The following is an 18,678-nucleotide window of genomic DNA, read 5'->3' as shown; positions in this document are numbered from 1 at the left end:
GGGTGGCTCAGTTGGTTAAGCGACTGCCTTCGGCTCAGGTCATGATCCTGGAGTCCCTGGATCGAGTCCCACATCGGGCTCCCTGCTCGGCAGGGAGCCTGCTTCTCCCTCTGACCCTCCCCCCTCTCATGTGCTCTCTGTCTCTCTCATTCTCTCTGTCTCAGATAAATAAATAAAATCTAAAAAAAAAAAAAAAAAAAGAAGCCTACATATTTGTATTCCCTCAATGACTTGCTAGAATAAAAAGTTGGTGGGAGCTTTTTTGTAGAATAAAGGAGGAACAAAGGGAAAATTGATATATATATTATCACGGTAGGTAGACTGGAGAACAGGATATTATGGTTTTTTTTTTTCTTTCCTCCCCTATTCCCATTGTGTTATCCAGGTCTTATCACATTCAAGTAGATATTTATTCAGTTGAATAATCCATAACTTTTGCAGGAAAATATTTTACTTGGTCTAATAGACTTCAACTTGAGCCTATACTGGAAAAAAGACCTCAACAAGAAACAAGAAAGGTTTTTGACTTGACAGAAGACTGAGATAAAAAATTCAAAATGTTTTCAAAAGATAGCTAGAAGGCCATCTCTAGAAGAAAAAGTTCTGCAACTCAGCTGTGTGGGATAAAATCACTTTATAGAGTCTCGATCCTCATAGTGTGGTTCTAGGACCAGTGGTATTGCCTCCATTCACCACAGAATTTGCATTTTTAACAAGATCTCCAGGTAATTCACATGTATATTAAAGTTTGAGAATCACGGGCTTAGAGATATTTGTTATGATTTTCATAATGTGGAAAGAAAGCTGAACAAGTACAGGCTGGGTTAGTTTGAAATATTTTCTATTTGTCAGCAGATGATATTGACCAAAAAAGTTCCAGATTTGGTGCTTCTTTAAGATGAATTAAAGCTATTGAGCCAGTCAAAAATGAGCTCACTTTTCTTAACTGCTGGCCTCAGAAGTGCATGAGCCAGTTAGGAATAGGGAGGGGCATCTTACCAGAAACAGGCTGTGTTTTGGAGTTACAGTAATCAAGAGATTGGTTCAGACACAAGGATAGACAAGTTCACCAATGGAATAGAGTAGGTAGCCCAGAAATTAACCCATGGGTGTATGGAACTTTGATATATGAACATGGTGCCATGGCAGATCAATGGGGAAAAAAGAAATTATTTAATAGATGAAGTTTTATTTTTATTTTTTTTAAGATTTTATTTATTTATTTGACAGAGAGATAGAGAGAAAGCACAAGTAGACAGAGTGGCAGGCAGAAGGAGAAGGAGAAGAAGGCTCCCCGCTGAGCAGGGAGCTGGACACAGGGCTCGATCCCAGGACCCTAGGATCATGATCTGAGTCGAAGGCAGCCGCTTAACCAACTGAGCCACCCAGGCGCCCCAATAGATGAAGTTTTAAAAAGATGGCCATCTATTTAAATAAATATGAAATTTGATCCTCACCACACACTATGTACAAAGATAAAATTCCAATAAAGATTTAAAAGCCAAAACTAAAACTTTAAAACTTTTAGAAGAAGTATAAATAAGTATATTTCAGACCTTGGGGTATTTAAGTGTTGCTGAACCAAGCCTCAATAACTAACATTAAAGCAAAAATTAAATGCTTTAAATTAAGAAATTTGTTAATCCAATGACAGCTTGAATAAAGTGAGAAACAAGTTATGAACTGACAAAGATGTTCACAACACACACATCTGACAAAAGCATAGGATTGAGAATATATAAAAATTGCCATAAAGCAATGAGAAAAATAACCTAGCTTAAAAAATAAGCAAAAAATACAAATAGGTATTTTACTTAAGGAACACATATGGCTAAAACCAAAGCAACAACAAACAAAAAGAAACGATCATTTTCTTCATTCTCTTCATCAGAGAAAGGCAAAAAAGGCCTCAATGCTATACCATCTTATACCTATTTATGGGAAATAGTAAGAAGACTGACTTGAATATCAACCGTTGACAAGTGTCTGAGTCAACAGGGTCTCTCATATACTACCGAGGGAAGTGTAAAATGGTACAATTACTTTGGAAGACAATTTCGTATCATTTTGTAAATTCATATTCCCTATGACATAGCAATTACACACTTTGGTATACAGCCAAGAAAAACTCTTGAACAGAGTTTGCATGCTAGGGGATGTGTGCAGGAATGTTCATAGCAGATCTGCTTATAACAGTGATAACCTGGAAATCCCTAAAATGCCCATCAACAGGAGAGTGGATACACAAACTGTAATATATTCATGGAATAGAGTGTTAGAAGTCAAAGCAAACTGGGATCACACCCAGCAATGTAGATAAATCGTATAGACATATAGTTAATTTAATTTTATTATTATTACTATCTTTTAAAGATTTTATTTATTTATTTGACAGCAACGCAGTGAGAGAGGGAACACAAGCAGGGGGAGTGGGAGAGGGAGAAGCAGGCTTCCAGCAGAGCAGGGAGCCCGATGAGGGGCTCATGACCTGAGCAGATGCTTAACGAATGAGCCACCCAGGTGCCCCTTAATTTAATTTTAAAACATGTATTAGTATATACATAGAGAAAAGTGCATATATCATAATTGTAGCAGGTCAATTTTTAAAAAGACTGCATTTCCTCACTCCTCACTTGTGCCCTTTTTTTGTGTGAATATGATATGGCAAAAGTGACACTGTTCTATTTCTTAAAATGCCTCCTGTGCTTCCACTCTTGCTTTTTGAACCCTACTACCAACATGTGAACAAGCCTGAGCTCGCCTACTGGCAGAGGAGAGACCATTTGGAGAGATCCTGTTGTTCTAACTGAGGCCATCTTAGATCGGCCTAAAGCCAGCTGACCCCCGAACTTGAAAGACAGTCTGGCCAAGATCAGCAAAGCAGTGTACCTGGCTTTTAGCTAACACATGTTTGAGGCCAATCAAGAGCAGAAGAATTCTCACCAACTTATGACTAATATTGAATACTTACTGTTTTAGGTTACTGAGTTTTGGAAATGGTATCAACAATAACTGGTACAATAAATGTATAGATTTATGGGTAGTTGTTTTTTTTTTTTTTTCCCCACAAAGTGACCACATCCATTTAACCAGCACCCAGATCAGGAAAAAGAATATTACCAACACTCCAGAAGTTCCCTTCTCACCACCTTCCAATCACTAGCCACCCTGTCCCCCACCCTATCTTAGTAGGATAGATAGCTATTCTTTTAACTTCATATACATGTAATAAACCACATATACTTTTTTTGTATCTGGCTTCTTTCATGTAATATTTTGTTTGTGGAAATCATCCATTATTCTGTATGCCGTTGTGTCCATTTTCATTGCTGTATAGTATTAAATTGTGTGAATATGTTACATTGTATTTATTGATGTAATGCTTGATGGACATTTGGCCAGTTCCAGTTTGGGGCTATTACAAAGAGTGCAGCTATGACCATTCTAGTACATATCTTTTGGTGAATATATGTGCACTTTCTGTTGGTCTATCAATATATTTTTAAGTGAAAAACATAGGTCTCAAAAGATTATATATGGTATAATACTTGATCATGATAAATTTACATATATTCTCATAGTTCAGTAGATACTTTTAACTTCATTTGATGCTATTTTATGAAGTTAAAAACAACTAAAACCAAAAAATAAAATACCACAGGAAAGTCAATAAAATGTCATAGGAATACACATGCATATGATGTATATACATGTATATATATATGTATGTGCATATATATATGTATAATGTATGTGGATTCATATACCTATGCAAATATAAAAGTACAAGAATTATACATACAAGATTGAGATTTACCTTGGAGGATAAGAGGGTGGGGAGAGAGAGGCAGGGATACTAGAGCAGGGAAAGCCAGTGTTCTTGTTTTTGTGTTGTATAATTATTTCACTGGTATTAATTATATTATAAATATATGACCAATATCATCTTGTGTGGACCCATTTGAGGGGTGTATCCTGAACTAAGGATTATTATTCATTCAATTCTGTTCACCTGATGTCTACTTAAACTAAACACGTCTAGGGCTACCAAAATAAAATATGTAGTTATCACCGAGGGGTCCCAAAAAGTCACCAATCCATGTGGTAATTTTATATTTGAAAATACTGAAGACCATAAAGTGTAAGTGGCTTGGCCAAAGTCATTCATATATTTTCATGACATGAATACAGTGTGAATCGCTTCTCGGCCTTTTGGCTAAGATCGAGTGTAGTATGAATCCAGTGTGAAAAAAGTACATTTTAAAAGTAAGAGATTTTCTCCTCTATTCTTTATGCTTGGTATGAATTCTTTTTCCTTACAAACGCCGAGTTCTGACGTTGGAAACATTGCCATCATAATCTCCAATCATACATTACTCACTTGCTTCTTAAAATAAGATGTTCTTGCTTTCCCCCACTTGAAGAAGTATTCTTTCTTTGGTGAGGTTCTGAACCTTCCTATTAAACTTGCTAGAAGGCAGAATGGAGAAATTAGAAAGGTGGGTTGTTTTGTCTTGTCCTGTTTTGCAGGAAACGTCATTAATTACAACACATTTCTTGTATTTCTTAGAAGTTGGAGGGAGTCCTGAGTCAGGAAGAGCTGGTGATTTGGAATAAGTTTTGTTACAGCTGGGTGAACTTGACCTTTATAGACTTCCCTCCCAAGTCTAAATCAAGAGAGGGATTTGGCCACAGAATTACAATAGAAATACTAGCATCGTTTCCCCATTTCTTATTGCTTACCTAAGAGCACAACTTGAAATATATTCTGGCCTTCATTTCTCTTATGAGCAATACTCTAGAATTGATGGCGGTGGGGAGGACCTGAACCTCACCTCACCCCCATTTCTGAAATGTCTGAATCTTCCTCCCTTCCAAAGCACATGCTCAAGAATGTCAGGAGGGTAAGATTTCCAGATCAATTCTATATTTTGGTCACATCCCCTTATTAATCAGATGTTTTTGCTACTTTCACAACAAAAAGAAATTCTAAAGTCACTGTGCACACATCATTAAAATTTCCCCTTTCCCTATTATGTTATTTAAACTTCTCCTACATATCAATTAGTTTGAAAAAATAAGTCTTTAGGCTATCCATTAATTGCTGCGCTGTAGACATGATCTGTATTTAAAATTATGAAAGGAAAATTAAGCTGCAGCGGGAAGGAGCCTTGGCTAACACTGAAGGCTTCTTAGCCCTTCAGAGAAGCAAAAGGAGATAATGGGGACAGGGAATACACAGGAGGCTCCTCTCTGAGTTTGTCATTCGCCAGCGTGGGATGTGAAAACAGACTGCTCCAGCTGTAGGCTCTTCTTCCTTGCTTTTCAGTTTTCATTTTGAATTCTTACTGTATTTGGTCATGCCCAGGCAGAAGAAAACGGTTGTCAGCCAAATGTCCTTTTCTAGTAGAAATTTATTATAAATAGTCTGAAGGCAACTGGCTTCATAATGAATTTCCCTACCCTGCCTCCCCCTTTCCTGCCCCCCCCCAACAAAAGCAGCACATCTCAGTCTGTAATCTTGGGTAAGTCTGTGGGAGGTGAGAGGGGGTGGATGGAGGGAGAGGGGGGAGAGACGAGAGGTGTCACAGCTTACCCACCAGTGTCTTGACTTTAGTCAACGCTGTGGTTTTAGTGGAAGAAATATTACTTGTAAGGCAGAAGAGGTGGCAGGATTCCCTGTTGCTTGCCCAGAACCCCTGGGTTTTGAGGGTTCATAAGCTTCCCTCCCTCCCTAATCAAGGCTCTAGGCTGTGCTGAAAAACATCCTTTGCGATCTGTCTGACCCAGTCCTGCCTTGCTAAGTGGTGGTTTCAACAAGTGAGGACCCTGGAACTGATTTTTAAGAACTGGAAGGAGAAAGGAAAGATGGAAAGAAAGAAAGTGACTCATGGGTGACATTTTTCATACCCTCCCTACCCAGAACAGTTTAAGTTTATGGATGTTTATTTTGCCTTCCTGTGCTCTTCCCCTTTTCTGTCTGGCTTCTTGTTTTTGCCTAGCCATGATTAATCATTTTGACTCCAGGTCTGGCAAAGCCAAGCATCACGGAGTCGTTCTTGCCCTCTAGTGGTGAAATGCTAGAAAGTACTAGAAATGCTTTGTGGTAAGTCAACGTTTAGTGCTTGGGGGAAGCATTTTCTTTGCAGAAGACTTTGGCCATAGCCCACTCAACCATATAAAATGTTTCAGTGTAGGAGACTGCTGAAGGGCAGAAAACATCCCATTCTGGGTGTCATCATTTAGGAAATTCATATAGAAGAGAATCTTTCTAAGGAAATGCTTTCTTTTCCTTGATTGTATTGAATTTTTATTTCAGAGGCAGTTATTTTTAAGTCTTTACATTTCTCTCCACAGTACAAGTGTTCATAACATCACTACTTATTATAGTCATACGCTGGAAACAATCCAAGTGTCTATCAACCATGGAATGGATAAATAAATTGTAATGTATTCAAATACTGTATAACAATGGGAAAAAAAAAAAAAAGCCCAACTATGGCTACATACAACAACAACAAAAATGAAGCCAGATGCAGAAGACTACAGACTGTATGATTCTGTTAATATAAAGTTCTGAAACTTCTAGAAAAACTAATCTCAACATTGACTGAAATTAGAATGGTGGTTACTTCAGGATGAAGGTGATACTGATTGGACTGGAGCATGAGGGAAGCTTCTGGGATGTTGATAATATTCTGTATCTTGATGTACGTGATAACTTTATAACATTTTAAAAAATTGTCAAACTATGCAGTTACGACCTGGGCATTTAATTTTTTCCTCTCAGGTGTTCACCTATGGACTAATATTCTATTTCACTGCTTACTATTCCTTTGATAAATGCTCTTTTTTTCCCTGGATAAGCCACTTCTAAGAAACTGCAACATGTATATGTGTTTTTGTGTTGTCTTTAAACTCACACAGTTGTTAGAGGTTGTTTTTTTTTTAAGACTTACTTATTTTTGAGAGAGAGAGAACATGGGGGAAGGGCAGAGGGAGGAGAGAGGAGCTCAAGCAGACTCCCCCATGAGCGTGGAGCCTGACACAGGGCTCAATCTCATAACCCTGAGATCATGACCTGAGCCAAAATCAAGAGTCGACGCTTAACTGAGCCACCCAGGCGCCCCTGTGACAGGTTGGTATTAAGGATACTTCCACTCAGCAGCTGCATGATGCTCACCTTACCTCCAAGGCCCTTGTCCCCCCATTGGTCATAAGGACTGTTGCACTATAAAGACAGTGTAACTTCTGCCCACCATCCAGGAGCAGTGAGAAAATCAGAGCCCACCTCCAGACACTGGGGGCATCCAAGGATGTGATTGTGCTGTTGTACTAAGTTCCCATTGCCTATAGGACCTAGCACTGGGGAGGTAGAAATGGCAGGTGAACAGTATAAGAAAACTATAAACATTACAAGGGAAGAAAGAGCAGGGGAAATCAGAGAGCAAATAATGCTTTTGGAGGTTTGTGGTGACTTCTGGCATGTTCCAATCTTAGTCTGTAGAAGTGACCCTGCCCACACTTAACCATCAATCCCAGAACACAGGTAGGTGATTCTTTCCTCAGTTTGCTTTTCGTTTAGGACTGACCCTCTGCTCATATGACTTCTGAAGATAAGGAAGAGGTGAGTAGAGTGGGTTTCCTGAACACCCAGGCCCATCCTGAGAACACTAGGAACACCAGGATACAGTCAGCTGGGTCCTGCACATTGAGGATTCCCTCGACTTCTTGGGATGGGCCCCGACATCAGTTCCAGAACAAGGGGAATAAGGTAGTTGAACAGCGTGGGCAGTGTGGCTGTTCTCCCTTCCAGGGGCAGAGCCCAAGCCTGACAATAGACTCTTGCCTGGTGAGAGGGGGTTGGGTTTCCGTGGCTCAGTCCTGGAGGATAGCTTCGTTGTTCATGAAGAAAAATACTCTGTAATGGGGCAATTTTCTCAAGTTCTTCAATTGGGGGTTAGAAAAACAATCAACCTGTCTTTTGCAAGATGTAACAAGAAGACACTCACTAATCTTGGTAGCTACAGCTTAGGAGTGACACATAGTAAGCTCAGATGTGGCTGAAATGCCAGAAAAATTAAGAGGCAAAGAAGAACTACAAAATAAAGAAAAAGGGAAATGGGATGGAAGCATGGGGCTGATGGGAGCAGGTGCAGCGACCATGGCAGACATCACTAATCAATCATGGCAGTCTTTCAGGAGGAGCCTAGATAGCCACGGAATCCTGATCAAAGTCCCAGACATCTACCACCATACATTGGAACTGGCATGCATGAAGCAAACGATGCCATCGGGGTAAAGCACTTAGGGACTGCAGGTCGGGTGGGCATTCAGGGTTATTTTGCAATCTGGTATAAATCCCCAAGCAATAATCATCTCCTAGGTATGACCTATGGAGGCAGGGCTTGTACAAGCATATACACATAAATTACAAGGGACCTGAACAACAGGAAGTTAGTAGTTATTAATGCTAATGCCTATAGGAGGAAGCAGTGTTGGTGGTGGTACGTGGCTGTGGTGGTGACTGGGGCTAAAGGGAGTGCATACGACCATCTAAAGGGGGAGCTCATTCCCCAGCTCCAGAGAAGTACTGCCAAGTGGGAACTTGGACGCAAAATGACTAGGTCTTCCAATATTCAAAAGAAGCCAGGAAACATCTTAAAATGGGAAATTTCCTGATTTTTAAAAGTTGAGATCCAATTCAAAAAGAAAATAAAAGAATAACAAAGGGGCGCCTGGGTGGCTCAGTCAGTTAAATGTCTAACTCTCGATTTCAGCTCGGGGTCATGATCTCAGGGTCGTGAGTTCAAGCCCCACACTGGGCTCCACACTGGGCATGGAGCCTACTTAAAAAAAGGAAAAAAAAAAAAAGAAAAAGAAAGAATAATAAAGATTAAAAACCCCACTATAACAATATGTGAGTCAAATACATTGTGTCTGCTGGTTATTTCAGCCTGGTTGCCAGTTTGTAAAGCTCTGGTTTATAGAATTTGCTTGGAATAGAATTGCCAGAGACAGGGCTCCTGGAGCAGGCTGGAGAATTCTTATTCCCAACTTCTTCAGATATTTAGGATGAGAATCAGCGATTAACTGCTCTGAATAATTTAGTCTTTTATCTTTTCCTGACCAGGTAAGGGAGTCCAGTCTGGTTTCTTAGGAATATTGACCCCTGGGAGTTCCTGTATATCCATGACTCACGAGCACTACTGGTACAATGACAGCCCCTTAAACACTGAGCACATTTCCTGGCTTTGTAAGAGGAAGTAGGAAATGCGCCCATGGGTATTTTTCAGTGGTTTGTTTTGCCCTGAAGCCGCAGGGCCTGCTAAGGCTGTGACAAACATTAAAGGCACAGCCCTTCTCCTTTGCACTCAAGAAAAGAAGACTCCACTGGGAGTCTCAATGGAAAGCTGCGGGACATTTACACACGTGTGTTTTAAAGAGACCATGTAGGCTAGTGGTTTCAAGAATATGAGTCTAGGGCCGGGGGTGCCCTGCTTCACTTCTCAACTCTGTGTGGTGGAGAGTTGCATGAGCTTGGGCTCCTAGCCAGTTGCCCTATCTCGGTTTCCTTGCATAACATCAAGATGGTAGAGTCAACCCCACAGACACCGCTTGGACACCCAGAAAGAATTCAATCAAATAAGCTCCCATTATCTCAAAATCCTGAAGCCAGGGCTTAGATTGACTTTCTGGGGCGAAAACCTGGATGGAGGCAGTGCCCGCTTGAATGTCTGGCTTCTCTTTTATTTCTCAGGCCACATATGACAATAACATTCGAGTGGAAAGAGCTCCCAGAAGCAGAGGGTGCAGCCAGCCTAAATCTCTCTCATTTTCTCGAAGCCTGCAGCCATTCTCTCCTGGGATAGACCGTTTGGAAACTCCAAGTATTTGGCTTCCAACTTCCCCAAACATGATGCATCTGCAAAAGCATGACAAATTCCCCATTCGATGTTCCAAGTGCAGTTTCCAGGATCTGACTAGCACTGAGAACGGTGAAACAGAGGCCAGGGGCGGGGGGTGGGGGCGTGGGGGAAGAGAGGAAACTTTTCCTCTTTGGTCCTGATTCTCTTGCAGGGTTTGTCTTTCCCAATGAACCCTGTGGATCGTCTGCTTCAGAATCTCCTGGGAGAGACTGTGAATGAGGTTCTCAGGCCCACCCCAGACCTCCTAGGAGACCACTCTTAGATCTGGACAAAGGGCTCCTCACAGCCCCCTTCTGGCCTCCTCCATGCACACACTCCTCACAGGGCAAGCTCCTCTGGAAACACAGCCTCTGGAATGCTGGCCTACCAGGTGGGGTGTCATAAGATTTGGTCTTTGTGTCTGGTTCCTGGCACAGAGCTCCTAAAACCCTTAGAATTTTCTAAGTGATAGGAGTGGGGGTTTTTTGTTTGTTTTTGTGATTCATAAGGAGTCCCTTTCATCCCATCTGAGTTTTTGCCAATGAGGTGACTTAAGGTAGGGCCCCTGGATAGCCTCAGGATGGGCTGATGGCTAGAAGGACCAAGTGATTAGAGCACTGGAACTTTCAGCCCCCAGTACCACTCTCTGGGGAAGGCGGGTAGCTGGAGACTGCGTTATAAAAACTCTTGAAGAACAGCATTGAGAGAGTTTCTGGGTTGCAGAACGCATCCACATGCTGGGAGGTGGCACACCCCAACTCGTGGGGACAGAAGCTCCTGTGTTCTGTCCTTCCAGACCCTCTAGACCATGCCCCACATACTTTTTCATCTGCTGTTCATTTGCGTCCTTCATAATAAACCAGGAAGCATAAGTGCCTTTCTTAGTACTGTGAGACATGCCAGCAAATGATCAAACCTAAGAGGGGGTTGTGGGAACCCCTGATTTGTAGCTGGCTGGTCAGAGGTACGGGTAGCCTAGCATCTCAAGGGGGGCAGACTTGTGGGACTGAACACTTAAGCTGTAGAGTGGGTGCTAACTCCCAGTAGTTAGCATCAGAACTGAATTGCATTGTAGGACACCCAGCTGGGTTCAGAAAATTGGTTGGTGTCAGAAAACACTCTCGCAGAATACCAGAATTCCCTTCTAACTGGCCCCAAGCCGCCTTTCCAGTCCCTCACAGTCTGCTTCCCATGGTCAGTCCTCTTGAGAGGTGACCTTGCAGTCATTTTGCACATACCTGAGTCTAAGGGGTCACCTAGGGGTGGACATTTGAAGGGGAGGAAGGACAGACCTTGGATATCCACACCTATGCACAGACGATCCTTTATGGCACAAGAAAGAACAGGGGTGAGGTGGGGGTGGGAAGAAACAGGGTTTTACTTTTGCCTCTCTGGTCTTGCAAATATTAGGGGATGGGTGGTCTTGACTTTCTGAATCAGAATTTCTGAAGATGGTGGCTAAAAATCTTGCTGCAGTGGTCACTAAATTGATTTTTTTAAAAGATTTTATTTATTTACAAGAGAGAGCACATGAGCGAGGGGGAGGGGTAGAGAGAGAGGGTGAAGCAGACTCCCCACTGAGCAGGGAGCCTGATGCAAGGCTCGATCCCAGGGCCCTGAGATCATGACCTGAGCTGAAGGCAGCCGCTTAACTGACAGAACCACCCAGGTGCCCCTCACTAAATTGATTTAAACAGAAATTCTCTACCTTGGCTTCACATTAGAACCACTTGGGAGCTTTTAGAATGTCCAAGCCTCACCCCAAACCAAAGACATGAGGATCTTTGGGGATGGGACTCAGCCATCAGTACCTCGGAAAGCTTTCCCAGTGATTCCAATATTTAGGCAAGATTGAGAGCCCTTGAGATTAGGAAGGCAGATGAACAAGTACCATGGACTATGCGCAAGGGGTCAGGGTGATAGAGGTGGGGCTTATGGCAGAAGATAAATCATGGCCTTCCTGAGTCAACAGTCTCTACTCCTCTCCCGCTGACTTGCCATGCATGGAAGCAGGCCCACTCTAGCCAGCTCTTCCCAGAGTTTAAGGGAAGCTTCACATGCTTACGTGAAACTTCACACTTCATAAATGTTAGTAACTAATCCTGAACTGTGTGCATCAACACTACACAAGCCAGGTGAGACAGCCATTGTCACGATGGGGTGTTTGGGCTGTTAGCTCTGGCTTCTGAGTTAGAATCCTCCCACTCAGTACGGTCCAGGGACCGGCAGCATCAGCATCGCCTGGGAACTTGTTATAAAGTCAGATGATGAAGGTGGACATGTTACTAAGTCCACCCAGTCCTCCTCACTTAGAACCTGCTTTTCCACAGGATCCCCAGGCGATCTGCATGCACATTAAAGTTTGAGAATCATTAATGAGCAGGTTACACCACTATGGTGATAGCAAAACCCAGACCTTAGGTGTGACCCCAGTTCCTCTGAGTTTCACGATTATGGAGTTACATAACCCCCGGTGCGTGCCTTCAGTAATCAAAGCCTCCCCTACAGGGAGACTTGGCATCAAGTGGACCTACCACTTGCTCTGTCCCCACTGTTAAAATCAATATTTGTGACTTGTCAATCATTTTCTCCTACCTTTCTGAACGGTGAAATAGAGGAGATGCTCTTTCTTCATCTTTTTAAAAATGAAGACTTAATTGTCCCTCTCTCTCTACACTGTCCACTGAAGCCCTTGAAAGGCTCATTTTAATGTCACCTCCTTGAGTTCACAGATTTGCTTTCTCTCAATGTTCTCCCTTCCCTCAGCACTTTTATTAGCCTGATTATGCTCTGATTATGATTCAACTTAATGATGAAAAGCAGGCTTTTAAAAAGCCCAGCATAATGGAAAGAGAATGGACCTGCATGGAAGTTCAGCAAATTACTGTTTCAAAGTAAGCTTCTTATCTGAGCAATGAATGCTATTAAGTTCATTAGAGAGAAATCAGTGTTACAGTGGGTTTTATCAATTGTATTAATCATTTTCAACTAATAAACCCAACTTGTAGCCTTCTGGATTTTCTGTATTATTGCCTATTTTCTATTTCACTGATTGCTGTTCTTGTTTTTACTTTATTTTATTTTATTTTGAGAGAGAAAGAGAGAGCACATGCACAGAGCCCAACGAGGGGCTCCATCTCACAACCTTGAGATCATGACCTGAGCTGATACCAATGGTCAGACACTTAACTGACCCAACTATCCAGACACCCCTCTGTTCTTTTTAGTGTTTGCTTCCTTCTACTTTCTCTGAGTTTAATGTGCTGTTTCTTTTCCAGTTTTTTTGAGATGGAAGCTTAGAACACTGACTGTCACCCTATATTCTTTTCTAATATATGCACTGAAAGCTAGGCTTTTTCTTCCAAACACTGCATAAGCTTCATTCCATATATTTTAATATGTTGTATTTTCATTATTGTTCAGTTCAAAATACATACATTCTCATTTTAATTTTTATTTCTTCTTTGACCCCTGGGTTATTTAGAAGCATGTTGATTATTTTCCAAATATTTGGGGATTTTCTAGTTATCTTTCTGTCATTGATTTCTAGCTTAATTCTAGTATTGACAAAGAATATACTCTGTATGATTTTAATAATTTGAAGTTTTGAGACTTGCTTCATGACCTAGCACATAGCCTATGTTGCTAAATTTCCAATATGTGCTTAAAAGAATATGTATTGTACTGTTGTTAGAGGTAATGTATTAAATGTATGAATTAGATTATGTTGGTTGTGTTACTCAAATCCTCTGTATCCTTATTGATTTTTTCCTGCTTTTTGAAGGTATGTTAAAATCTTCATCTACGATTGTAGACTGGTCTAATTCTCCATGCATTCATCAACTAAAAGAAAATGTAGTTGTTTTAATATCAGATGAAGTAGCTTTAAGCCAGCTCTGTGCAATAGAAGTTTCTGAGATAATGGAAATGTTTTTTGTGCTATCCCATAGAATAGCCACTAGCCATGTGGCTCGTAAACACTTGAAATGTGACCAGTGCGACTGAGGAACTACATTTTTTAATTTGTCTGTCTTTAATTTAAAATTAAATAGACACACAAGGCTAGTGGCTACTATATTGGCGAGCATTATTTTAAGGTTAGAAAAATTAAAGGGCAACATTTCATATTGATAAAAGGATCAATTTAATAGGGTAACATAGCAATAGCAAATATGTATGCACCTAATAACTATATCTTCAAACTATATAAAGCAAAAATGGACAGATCTAATATGCTTAGATACGTTCAAAGACATAATGCTTACAACACGGGCACTTCAAGTATCTTCCCTGCCTCCAAAATACCAGAACTCTCTAGTCACCAAAAGAACTCATGATCTATTTTCTTGGGGAGAAAAAATGATCTAGTATCCTCCTGTACCCTAAACCTGTACCCTCCAAGGAGGCATGTTTATTCTCAGAGGATACATAGAAAAACGATCCACTGGAATATGAGGAAAGAATACTAGAACTTCCACTTGCAAGAAAATGTAGCTTTACTCATACTTATTATAAAGTTTGACACTGGTACCATGTTAGTGTTTGTCAGATGGTTATGGGTGCCACATGGTGCTCAAGGCCTTCTGAGGAAAGAGGAGGGTCCCATGTCTTCAAGTGTTAAACAGTGGTGCCCTTGCTTATGTGTTCAGTTTTGGCATTCTGTAACCTATTCAGTTCCCATGTGGCCATGTTAAATGGATTTACAGGCTACTTTGCCTATTTTAACTAAACAAACCCTCATCAAAGGAATGAAACCCTTGCAAAAAAAAAAAATGAAGATGGACCATATTAGCAATTATGCAAATGCTAACCAATAAAAAACTGGCAGAGTTGACCTTTCCCTTTTTCCTACATCATGAGATAATAGTAATCAGATACTACCAGAGGATCAGTCTAAAAAATAATATTATTAAGAAGGCTCTTTGAAATATGGATTACTTTTCTGTAGCCAACAGCAAACCTTGCCCTAAGTGTATAGCTATAGCATATTAATGAATGTGTGAAGTCACTATAATTAGCAAAACACTTAAAAATTAAGCAGCCATTATAAAGTCAAACCTTTACAGCTGGTGGATGGGATTGAATGAGAAGGGATGTAATGATGCAATAAACACAGCTGAGATGCATTCTTCCATCTCAATCTTCAAATCTGTGCAAGGAATCTTTTCTTCCACCACTGACAGTTATTAAAACAAGTATTGAAAAAATACCTAAACTCAGAGCCAGCGCTTTGAATTTCTGAATCACAGTGTTAAACCAAGACATTTGAAAATAATGAAGTCTATTCAAACACACGTGCTCTCACTTTGAGAGCAGAGGTTTTTTGAATCATTAATAAATAAATTACTATTTTCATCTTTATTTCATCCTTTTACATTAGTATTTCATTATAATTGTAAAATATATTTACATATTATGTATACATTCATTTATAATGAATGTATGTGTTAGTCTAATAATACCTACAATGAATAAATAAGTAAATGAATATGCCTAAGGTGGGGTAAGTGTTCAATTTTTAGGGGTGTGAAATCAAAAAATTGGCCCTCAACTACTGGCTTAATATTTAATTTTGTTTCAGCAGGAAAGTAAAAGTCATTGGGTTGCCAATGTCTAACTTTAACTTTCACAAAATGAAAATTTCCAAAGCCAGGAGGTCCTGATTTTGAAATAATGCCTAACAGAGGTTCCATATATTCATAGTGTAGAAGTTCCTCAGACTTTTTGTCTAGATGATGCTATCAGGTCATGATTTAGCTACAACTTGGTAAAACACAAAAGGGTGAAATATTGTCATTCTCCAAATTCAAATACTCATAGTTTCATCTCAGTAAATTTTGTGTGTTTTCTGATATTAAAAAAACCTTAATGTGCAATTTAACCAATTAAAGAATACATATTCAGAATTTATGATTTCTTCTCTTTCATATTTTGGCCTGTTGTTGTTCTGAAATCATTTCACTGTCAAGTCTACGAATCAAAACTGTTAGGTACTGAATCTCTTTAGTTCATTCAATATGAGATAATTAAAAATACTTCAATAGGAGGTTTTGCATTGCCACAAAGCACAATATGTGATTCAAAACCACTTCTGAATAAATTTTAAGGCTAGACTGACAAATAGTCAAAGCCAATAGTCATTAGCAAGAAATGATAACAATAATTAGCTCTATTTGATATAAAGTTGACAAAGAACACCAAATTTGATCCAAATGTCAAAAATCCATATTAAAAATATCATTATTCACTTATGACGTAAGCATTTTTACTGATCAGTTCCCTATCCCTGCGCATGAGTAAGCTGGCCCTTGCCATTCTCTCTAGGCTTTCAGAATATGGTAAAGCATGGCATTTGCAATGGTCAAATTTCATTCTATTTTACATCGATGTCATCATTTCCTTGTTTTGTTTCAATTTTATTACAGTTTGCAACAGTGGCCACATAAGCCAAGATATTTTCAGAACTACAGATAAAGCTATCAATTCTAACTCTGCTAGTAACTGGACAATGCTAATGTCTTATTTACATTTACTCCCTTCTTACTCCAAACCTCAGACCACATCAGATAACTAGCTCTTTGCACAAAGCTAAAGAATCAAATTAAAGCCCCTCCAAACAAGTCCAACATCCCTAAAAAAATAACTCCAAGAAGTTACCCCAAGTATGAGTCACACATTCAAGGACGTGAGCTCAGAGTCAGTGGAGGATTTGAATTTGGAATTGCAAACCCTGATAGTTTCATGCACATGAATAAAACTGTCAGAAACTGTGGCCTGTGTTGTTCAGAACTTATTTTGTTTATTAGCATTTACCCTGGAATTCTGATTTTATTTTTTTATTGTTATTTTTATTTTTTTAAAAGATTTTATTTATTTATTTGAGAGAGAGAATGGGAGAGAGAGAGCACAAGAGGGGGGAGGGTCAGAGGGAGAAGCAGACTCCCTGCTGAGCAGGGAGCCCGATGTGGGACTCGATCCTGGGACTCCAGGATCATGACCTGAGCCGAAGGCAGTCGCTTAACCAACTGAGCCACCCAGGCGCCCTGGAATTCTGATTTTAATATCAATTAGCACAAGCATAAGAGCAGAGATTATAAATCGGGAGGTGCACGCACATGCTCACCAATACGCTTGTTACAGAGCCCCTGCCAGAAGAAGGATTTGTCTTATGGAAGGATAGCACTAGAAAGGCAGTAAAAGCTCAGGAGTAAACTGAACACAGAATGAAGAGAACTGTTGATCTCAATTACTCTGACTGTGCTGATCTTCTTTTAATAAAGATCTATTTTAGAAGGAAAAAGGCAAACACATTAGCCTCATGATTCCCACAAGGGGAAAAAGAATTTGTCTTACAACAATCATGATAAGGGGTTCTGTTCTTTAAAATATAGCTACAGCTAAAGGTAATTAAGGTAACATGACAAAGGGTATTGTTTTAGAAATGACTCCATAAAATGACTTAATAGCCATTACTCACACATTTGAAGGAAGCTGCCTTGTGAGATAACACCAGGCTACTTTAGCAGATAGATTGCAATCATAGAAAATGCTGATGGAAAGTGTTTTATTAGTTAGTTGCTTGGGTTTTTTTTTTTTTTTTTTGCTTATAATTATTGTGGGATGCTATGCCTGCATATAAAATAAAAACTGATTTCAAATTTCAAAAGGGGGAAGTCATTCGGTATGATGGATGGATCAGGTCACATTATTCTTGACGAGATTCAGTATGAAGTGGTATCTACAAAATTAAGAAGAAAATTAAATCAACGGAGGGTTCCGTGTTGAATTTGCTTTTATAGCATTTATGAATTTATTGCCTCCAAAGAAAAAAGCATACTGGCCAAAGTTATTGGGAGTTATGAAATCTTGGAACTTTTGAAGAGGGTGACATGTTTTGCTCTGAGATAATTTGCTCAAGCCTGGCCTTTACAGACTTTCCACCTTCCCCAGACCTCTTGCCATATCTTCTTCCACTCAGCTCACAATGTCCTTTCCCTGGGTACTTTCTATAGACCAAGTATTCTTTTTTCTTCTCTCTCTCTCTTTTTTTTTCTCTTCTTCTTCTTCTTCTTTTTTTTTTTTTTTGAGCTCTTGTCTACTTATGTCAATGTCAGAGATCCTAGCCCTTATCTTATGTCATCACTTCACTTGGTTATATCGCCCTAATGAGATTCCCAGAGAACTTAAAAGCAAGGACCATGTCCCTTTCATCTTTAAAACTTCACACTATTCTTGGACAGGCTGACTGTGTTTCAGCTCATATAGGAGGAGACCGCTATTGCTGCTTCAATTCAGTCGTATGGGCCCTTACAGCGGTCCTGCAAATACTGGGGGATTCTCAGTGGCTCTAGGAGATGTGAACAGAACACTGGGGAAAATATGTTAAAAAACAAATACAGATCAGCCCTGAATACTTGGGAGTCCACAGCTCAAGTATCTTTTTTTTAGAAGTACTAAAAAAAAAAAATCTAATAAATAAATGAAAAGAAAGCAGGCTTTGGAGTCTGCCATAATCATATTTGATGCTTAATTTCTCAGTGAAACTAGTTACTTATCTTTTTGAGCTCTTTCTTAATTTTTTTTTTTTGGAACTATTTTTTTTTATTCTTATGTTAATCGCCATACATTACATCATTAGTTTTAGATGTAGTGTTCCATGATTCATTGTTTGTGCATAACACCCAGTGCTCCATGCAGAATGTGCCCTCCTCAATACCCACCACCAGGCTAACCCATCTTCCCACACCCCTCCCCTCTAGAACCCTCAGTT

The 18,678-nt window shown here is 39.9% G+C and overlaps 1 protein-coding gene and 1 pseudogene across 1 annotated transcript in view; one reads left to right on the top strand and one right to left on the bottom strand.

The window, feature by feature from the left end:
- The first annotated feature begins 4,196 nt into the window (after positions 1 to 4,196).
- Positions 4,197 to 4,338, top strand: LOC115940852 (U2 spliceosomal RNA; annotated as a pseudogene).
- A 13,244-nt stretch (positions 4,339 to 17,582) lies between these two features.
- The window catches only part of PLCB1 (phospholipase C beta 1), a 567,798-nt gene continuing 566,702 nt past the window's right edge, over positions 17,583 to 18,678 (bottom strand). The window contains exon 27 of the mRNA XM_081832287.1: positions 17,583 to 17,646. The gene's annotated coding sequence lies outside the window, so the exon portion shown is untranslated. The remainder of the gene's footprint in view (positions 17,647 to 18,678) is intronic.

This window comes from Leptonychotes weddellii, chromosome 10 (genome assembly GCF_054177405.1).
Source record: "Leptonychotes weddellii isolate Sample4059 chromosome 10, ASM5417740v2, whole genome shotgun sequence".
In the NCBI taxonomy this organism is placed as follows: Eukaryota; Metazoa; Chordata; class Mammalia; order Carnivora; family Phocidae; genus Leptonychotes; species Leptonychotes weddellii.
The sequence above is the reverse complement of the archived record's forward strand: the minus strand, read 5'-3'. Positions and strand labels throughout refer to the sequence as shown.